Here is a 9,309-nt window from a genome sequence, read left to right as displayed (position 1 = left end):
CACTAAAATATGACAACCAAACTTGACATACCAACGCTTGGTGGGTTCAACCGAGCTATTCTCTAACCATCTCCCACTTTGTCAATTTTAGTGAAAAAACTCTTACAATCATATGGATAACAAATTACAAGAATTCATTACACATACGCTTGATTACCGAATTCAACAGCACAATAACCTGTATACATTCAGTCCTTAAATGTCGATGTTGACATTATAATAACAAAGCTAATACTCCCCCTAAAGGTGAGATAGGTAGATTTTATCAATCCGCACGTCTTTGTTATACCAATTAATATGATATGTTACTCCACCTTAGTCTATGCTTTCACTCTTCCTTTAGATAAACGTTCAAGCACAATTGTCCTTTTTCTTAGTGATACCAATCAATATAAAATCAATGCAAGTATCACTTGTTTACTCCATATATTTCTCCACCTTTTTGGTCACAAAATGACAAAGAAACGAAAAAATAAAGGACAAGCCGAAAAGAATCTTACAAATCTCAAAATAGATTTGAAAACCTATAGAGTTAAGCACGAGGGTTCCACACACCATTATTGATAACCAATATCAAAATCGAAACTACAAAGTAATTCGTTTTGATATGTTATCAAGGAAATAATTGCCAGAAGAAATTTTCCCAGTTTAGTTTAGCAAACCAAAAATCAACTAAGCACCTTAGTCCCTTTGCTAAACCGATTGTACAAATACAATCGCTTCATTCGATAAGACCAAAATAAAGATAACTCTATTTTTCTCATCAGGTTTTAATTATTTATATAACTTAGACCTTTAAATTTTAAACAAGACAAGTACTATGTTAGTTAACTAGCATTTCTTGTTAAGGCATTCGATTAGACTTGAATAACCGAAATCTCCACTTTGATAAGTCTAACTAAGATAAACTTAGCTTCTCTTATCCGGAATCGAATTGGACTAAAGAATCCATCCCGTAGACTTTTTCTTTCGTTAAGCCATAAATAATTCATACAAACCAAAATAAATCAACTTGCATAATTATTCACCTCAACCGGAAGCAATTGAAACAACATAGACATTATAGCACCGCAATTGCACTGAAATTTTGTAAGCCTAAACAATTGATACCACACAATAAAGCAAGATAACAATAGTTTTCTTAACAGGAACCAATTGAATCACACACACATCCATACACACATAATGGAATAAGTCATCAATTGTACCGAAATTTTGTTAAGCAAAAGCAAAATATATATAATAAAATCAGGTTTTTCTTAAACAGGAAAACAATTAACTAACAACATTATTACCTCAAATTTCGCATCCGCTTCTCCAATATGTTTGCATCTTCTTCCAGGGAGAATTGATATCGAAATATCATTATGTCGTCATCCTTATGCAAAACAAAAGAATAACAACAACCAACCTTTACCACAGAAAGGTTGAAAACCGGTTTTTAACTATTGCAAGCAAAAGTTGAAAACCACCGAAACACATATGCTTTTATGCTAAACCAAAACCGATTCAACATATTGTGACTTTTTCACATATTGTTTCTACCAGAACCTCTCATGATCCTTTGATAAAGCCTACCAACATGGGCTAGAACTTAATCCTGCTAAATCAAAAAGTCACCCAAACCATAAGGGTACACAACATTATGAGATCGAATATCAAGTTAATAAAACCAAAATGAAACATCCCATAAACATCCATAGCAATAATAAAGCATTCAAGCACAGGCTATGTAAATAAAAAACGATCACAAGAAAAATTATAAATCAAATAGTTTTATTAATAATAGATTGTAATACAACCATTAAAAGAAATAAAAAATTGATGTCTATTTTCTTGGATTAAGTATTACAGCATATATCTTAATCTCTTGTGGTGCTCTCATTGTTTACTGAAGTTTCATCAGTATTCACACTGTTAAAGTATGTCTCAAGGATTTTGTTGACAACCACTTTCTGTTTTCCAAGATTTTCAATTTGAATCTTCAAATCAGCTAGCTCGCTTCTTGCTTCTTCCATTCTATCTTTCAGACTGTCTCGATCTTGTAACAAAGAAAAGAGACTTCCTATGAGTTCTTCAAACCCATGCATACCATCTGTAGGAAACCACTTGGTAGAATCTGAATCATCGATCGCAAAAAGACTTATTCCATCTTGAGATCTATCAGAGTTGTGATCAGAAACGATTCTTGAGACGATCTTCCTGATTCTTCGTTTTGAGAGAAAACCTGGACAGTTTCTAACAATTTGAGCTTCCCTTTTATTACTCCTTGTAAAACTTCGAGTTATAAGAGACATGATTTTTAGTTCATGACTTTTTCCAGGGAAGATCTAACTCTTAAGAGAAGATTTTTTCTTATAAAGATAAGAATATATTCAATTCACGAAAATAGGGTTTCCGAGAATAGGTTATTTTACCGAACTTCTCTTTTTATTAAAGGACATTATCCCCTATTACCGATTAAACAAAACAGTACCCAATTGTGCTCTTGTTTTTATGTGCTTCTCTCATCCAAGGTTACGAGCACAAAGAAAAACGGATGAGTTTGCACAGTCTCCCTACAACTAGGTTGTACTGGAGTAAGCCTTTTCTGGATTACAGTGAGTATCAGAAACATAGTTCATGTTTCTCTTCGGGAATTTCTGCCCAAAATATTTTCTCCCAAGACGATGATCTTTTCTAACTCTAGAGATATGATCATGTGGAGAAACTATACTGACATGAGAATTTTCAGGGATTGATAAATCTCTCTTAATTCTATCAACGAGATTTTCGTAAGATTTTCTCATTCTAAGGACTTCCTTGTGATTCAGATCAGTGTTATTATCTGAAATAATTATCGGAGATTCTTGATTGTTTCTTTTGGTAGAGATTCTCTCTTTCCCTTTCTTCTGGAATCGTTCTTCTCAAAACAAGGATTGTTTCGATATGGATGAGGAGGAATCCTTTTCCAGAAGCGATTATCAACTCTTTTTTCTGATTCTTTTGAGTTGGTCTTATCGGGTAGTGGTATGATCTGTCTTTCTACTGAGGAATGGTCTTTCAGTTTTTTAAGACAAGAAACTTCCTTCAATATTTTTACCACCGTATGTTGAAGAAGTATAAGTTTCCTGTCAAGTGACTGAAAGTTGTATTCCTTAAGATCACGCTCACGGAATCGGTTCAAAGTTTTCTTTGCACAAGATTTCGTTTGATCATCAGTAGATCTAGAAGCTGGTTTTTCATCCTCTTCTGACTTGATGTAGTTAGGCAAACTACTATCATATTGATCTGTTTCAGATGTGACTAAACCGGTTTTATCACAGTATGTAAAAGTTGAGCAAGGACTTTTAGTTTCCTCAGCATCAGAAGAAATCAAAACAGCATCATTAGTCAGATTCGTAGGACGTGTCTCTTTAACAAAAGTAATAGATTTACCAAGAACTTCTAGTTTGAAAGTGAGATCCATATTCTCTTTAGCCAGACAATTCAGCTGAATGTCTTTATCTCCGATCTCCTATTTAAGAAGATTTATCCCTGTCTTTAATAACACATACTCTAGTAGACAGATATTTAATAGGCTTTAGGAGTTTTACCAACTCTTTATCAGCATCTTCTTTTCCATCAGATATGGACACAAACGTTTTCGCAACTCCTGGATCATGAGTCAACGAAGTAGTAACATCTTCAACTTTTTAGTAGTCAAACTCTTGCATAACGTTAACCGAATTAGACATAGATTCAATTTCTTATAGGCTGGATCGCACCAAACACAGATTGTTAGATTTTTTCGTGTTTGCCTGCTCTGATACCAATTGAAAAGGAGAGGATACCCAAATATGCCTCAAGCTAAAACTTTTCCTACCTATAAGTCCTTTCTCCAAAAGTGATTGTCTATGGACTGAGTCGACACAATGCAACTAATCGGTTCACACTTCGTGTGATCTTCTATGGATACGAGATCGAGACAATACAACGACGAAGTATGTTTACTTGATAAAAAGGGTCGGACTTAACCAAACACAATAGGATTGCTTATCAAGTAAATAGGAATCAACGTTTGTGTGATTTATTTTAATTATAATAAAACAATTATAATGCGGAAATATAAAGTAAACAAGAATTAAATGCGTGATTTACTTTATTTATAATAAAACAATTATAATGCGGAAATATAAAGTAAATGACACAACAAGATTTTGTTATAGGAATTAACGTTTGTGTGATTTAATTTAATTATAATAAAACAATTATAATGCGGAAATATAAAGTAAATGACACAACAAGATTATGTTAACGAGGAAACGGCAAATGCAAAAAAACCCCGGGACCTTGTCCAGAAGTGAATACTCTCAGGATTAAGCCGCTACACAAAATTAAACCAACTTCGTATAGTTGAGACCAAGCAACTAAACATATAGTTCACCTAGTTCCGTTTGTATTCCCACGCCTCCAACTTATGAATAAGTCACGTACCTGGAACAATTCCTTTGGTTGGTATTCCGAACAGTAAAGGAACAACAAATCTGTTTGGTATCAACTCTCTTCAACCAAGTGAGGTGATTTCGACAAAGGCTCTTCTGTTTATCGCAATAAACTCATTCGTCAGGTTCTTAGATATATCTTATGTTCAACTACCGAAGTAATTGTTAAGATTTTGCAATCAATACTTTTAATCACAAAGAATTGTATTGATGCCGATCTATACAAATAATCAATCCAATCTACTACAAGGATGAACCGATTATAGTTGGATCCTCTTATTCTGAAACAAGTATTGTGCACACCAAAGATTATGAACCACAAATCAGAAATCTTCAATATCTTCTTTGTATTCAAATCTTCTTAGATCTTCAATAAACGCCTGCACACAACAACTTGAATCTCTTGTGATCAATCACGCACAAAACGGAATCTGTTAACAATGGATTATCACAAGATCATCTTTAGCACTAACACAGTCTAAAGATCCCTGTCGAAACTTCGATCTAGTTTGAGTGAATCTTATATCAGAAGAGAAGATTCTCAAGCATAAACAAACTAGATGCAATCAAAGTTCAACCACCGTTAGTCAATCAAATCAATCGAAAACACAAGATAAACCGCAATTATCTAGTTTCCCACCAACGGTACTAATAGAGATTCTCAATCCCAAAGAAGACTTTAAACTGAGAGGACGTAAGAGATTTTGCCTAATTAGGTTACTCTCCTCTCCGAATAGGCGGCTTCACCAGTAACAACACAACCGAGGAAGTTTGCTGTCACGAAGGATTAGTTTGATAGAAATGCAAACTTCAAGTATTTATAGACAAGGAAGTTTGGACACCAAGGAATTTACAAAACCGAAAATATTCTCAAGATATGCAATATAATTCCAAATTCGGTTTCCATAATTCTTCGAAATGCTCTGTCCAAAATAATGAGCGAAAATCTCTTTGGAAAATCTTTAACTAGTAAATGCACATTACTAATTCTCATTTTCCTAAAATAAAATTATGTCCTTAATTAAAAGATTCTTAACTTATTTATGTTTCGATTCTGGGATTTTATTCCTTTGGCTATTAAGGAATAACTTTGAACAATTAAAGATAAACATTACTGCCTGTGTTCAAAGTGTGTCGACATCCTTACTTTGTAACTCCTCTTTTATACTTACAACCTTGAACCGATTTGCCACACTTCCAAACAAGTTTAGAATTGGTTCATTTGACTTTGAAGAACTATGTGATTGATCAAGAACACTCAATCACAAATCATGGGTTAAACGGTTCTACCAAAACAAGTTTCGGTTCTACCTCCATGTGAGTATTGTGCATAGTGACACTAGCTTTCCAAAATTCGGTTGATTGGGTACTAGGATCGGTTTCCCACATATATATGGTATCTAACTTATATGTGTTGCACATGTCCATAGGATCGGTTCCGCTTTGCCTAAAAACGTATTGCACATGTCCATATGATTGGTTCTCCTTTCTGCTACAAACTTGCTACACCTCATACAAGGATCAATTCCCCTTTTTGATGTGTTGCACCTCTTACTAGGATCGGTTCCCCTTTACCCAGATTCGTTCATATACAAATCACAAACTCGATCATACCATCTCAGGTGATTACTTAAGATCGGTTTCACTAATAAAAGTCATACCAATACATAAGTCAGGCCTTTGTGAATAGTTTTACCAAGAACACAAACAAGTCATGAGAGGTTATAATAAATCAAACATATTGGTTGTTCACAAGATATGCAATGAATAACAATACCAATAACGCCTGGCGACTTCCTTTTCGATTCATAAACAAGTTTATGAACTTACTTCCTTAAAAAACATGTAAAACATTGTTTCCTAGGATGAAATCCTCACCTCATACCCATACATAGCATTTAAACGATTATGTCGATGTCTTATCTACAAAGCTTAATGGTTAAGCAATAAACCTCGTATTGTATTCCTTAATACTATGTTTATCTAGAGTGTTCGTGCTTCGCAGTTTTGTTTTCAATATGCACGACTTGAAAGATACGTTAGGGAATGAAACAGTTCAAGTCAAATATCACTAACCTCAAGTAGAAGGATGATGTTGTTGTTGTAGCTTCTTACTTCTTCACTTCTTCAAGTCTTCGCAATACTTGTAATGTCTCATATCCTAATACTTTCAAGATAACTTATACGAAGTTGACTCTAGTACATAATCAAGCGACTCTTAAAATGAGTTTTGATTCACTAAAATATGACAACCAAACTTGACATACCAACGCTTGGTGGGTTCAACCGAGATGCTCTAACACATGGAGCTAACTGCTCAATTTTACGCAAACCTTCATGAGCCTGATACTGTCAACTGCTCCTTCAAAACTTTTACCGAGGGAACAACTTTTATTGTAAATCAACAAATAATTGTTGAATTGATGTGTTTGCCTCTTACTGGTGATTTTCTCTTGCCTCCTCCTGAGCATTTGAGACCTTCTATTGAGGTGCTCTCAGACCTTCTCATGAGTAAGAATGCTCTTAGGCACAAAGGGAAAATTGATGTTCATGATACTGATTTGTTCCTCAATGTTGCTGGAAAACTTTTGGTAGCTAACCTGGTTCCCAACACAATTGACAGACAACTGTGGACCAGACCTCCTGCAGAACTTGTGTATTATGTTGTGGAAGGGAGACATATTGACTTTTGTGGACTTATTGTTCTTCAGATGATAAGTGTCAAACAAATTTCAAAGAAGACTCCGAGTTTTCCTTGTCTTAAAAATTCTATGAAATTGAAAGGGATTATTATGAGCTGAGTGATTAATCTCTGTATTTGCAATATCTTTATTTGTTGAACTCCTTGTGTTGATCTACCTTTGAAACCTTTAATAGTTGTAACAACTCTTATGTTGAATGACTTTCTTTCAAATTAAACTGCTACATATGTTAGATCCATAAGGAGTACAAATACTCATGGTCAAAAGTTATCTCTATTATGTCGATATGAAAGTATTTATTAAAGATATAATGAACTTTTGACATTACAAAAGTTAAATCCTTTTATGGAAGAAAGGATAAAACTTTTGTTTACAAGGATTAAGTCTATTGTATGTCATTGTGCAAATAGTGATGGAAAATAGAATGAATCCTTGTCTATTCTGCAGTATTGGTCGATCTCCGATCCACATTTTTGTGCATATACTGTGTTGCTCCATAAGATTTCTTATGTTTGATCATGACCAGTTGAATTCATCATTATCTTGTGGTCAGTTTATTTGTTGCTCCGTAAGTTCTCTTATGACGAGCATGTCAATTGAATTGATCACTTTCTTGCGGTTAATTTAGTTGTGAAATTCCGATTGAATTAATCATGGGTTTTCTTGTGGTTAATTTAATTGTGCACTTCGATTGGAGTAATCATGAATTTCTTTTGTGGATAATTCAATTGAATACTTTGGATTCAAATTCATGTTTTCATGTGATTTGGTTATGTCCAAAGAAATCCTCCTTTTCTTGTGAAAGTATGGTCGCCGTTGTTGTTCTTTCGGGAATGACATTTTATGGGGGAGAGTTCTTTTTGAACTTGTGCTTAATTTCCAAATCTTTGTGGGGAGTGCGGCTGTGGAATATTATAGGGGTTATCTTGTATCTTTATAAACTCCTTGATGAATGCATTTAGCTTCGGCTTTATGATGGCATCTAAATAAGTTGATATGGTATTCTCTTTTGGTCATGAAGTATCTCTATGAAAATTTCATGAGGATCCCACTAGTTTTCGTACCTTTGTCAATTTATATTGACAAAAAAAGGGAGAATTAATGTGTAGTGTGATACTACAAATACATATGGTTTACGGATCATTATGTAAGGGGGGGGGGTGGTTTTCATGCCGAGATGAAGTATCGACTAATGGGGAGTGATACGTATCACCATAGTATTGTTTTAAAAGTTGTGATACAATTGAACTTTGATGTTGTGTAATAATACTATGACACTGTATAACAATGATTGAGAGCATTTGTTTTCTCATTGTTATCGCTACGGATCTTCAACAACTATGATGCTGAACTTAAAACCTTTAGGATCATGGAGTACTTGGAAATGACGAAGATTTCGAGTCGCGTTGAATATTCCAAGGAGATCAAGCATTTGGATGAGAAGCTACAATTTTTATTTATTTTGTAATCCATATGTATTGATAGTTTTGCCACTAAAATTGACAAAGGGGGAAACTGTTAGAGCACTGATCGGTCGAACTCGCATGCGTTGCTATCTCAAGCATGTTTGTCAATGTTAGTGATCAAAACTATAAGTCTTGATTCCTAGCCTACTTTAGATGTCTCGGACTAGGACATAGTTTGTGTAGTTGAGCTTAGACTTCACGACGTTTATCACTTGAATACGAAGAACTACTAAGGAGAGCTTGTGGAACTTCATCGACAAAAGGTATGTGGAGACTTAAACTCATCTATCACTTGGAAAGTTTATTTATACTTCATCTCCTATATTGAGACATACGTCGTGTTACGATATAGTTTTCTCTATACACATTTGATATTTCGAGCTGAGTATATCTCGCTTACATATTTCTCGAAATATGTGTTGGTAAGCTTTCGCTTCGACCAAGTTCATCTTATATCATGAGAAAATTGTCGAGTAACATATTACATGGTTTGTGTGATACAATCATTTGGTGTAATTAAGACTTGGAATGTTTAGATAATGATTATTTCAATATCTTGAAAATTGCTTTGATGCTAATAGTGTGTGAAAACGGCTATTGTCATTATAGAAGAATGTTTCTAAAGAGTTTAGAATCTTGTAACCATCTTTGGATATAAGCATAGTGTGTTCGCACATT

This window comes from Papaver somniferum, chromosome 9, assembly GCF_003573695.1.
Source record: "Papaver somniferum cultivar HN1 chromosome 9, ASM357369v1, whole genome shotgun sequence".
Classification (NCBI taxonomy): domain Eukaryota; kingdom Viridiplantae; phylum Streptophyta; class Magnoliopsida; order Ranunculales; family Papaveraceae; genus Papaver; species Papaver somniferum.
The sequence above is the reverse complement of the archived record's forward strand: the minus strand, read 5'-3'. Positions refer to the sequence as shown.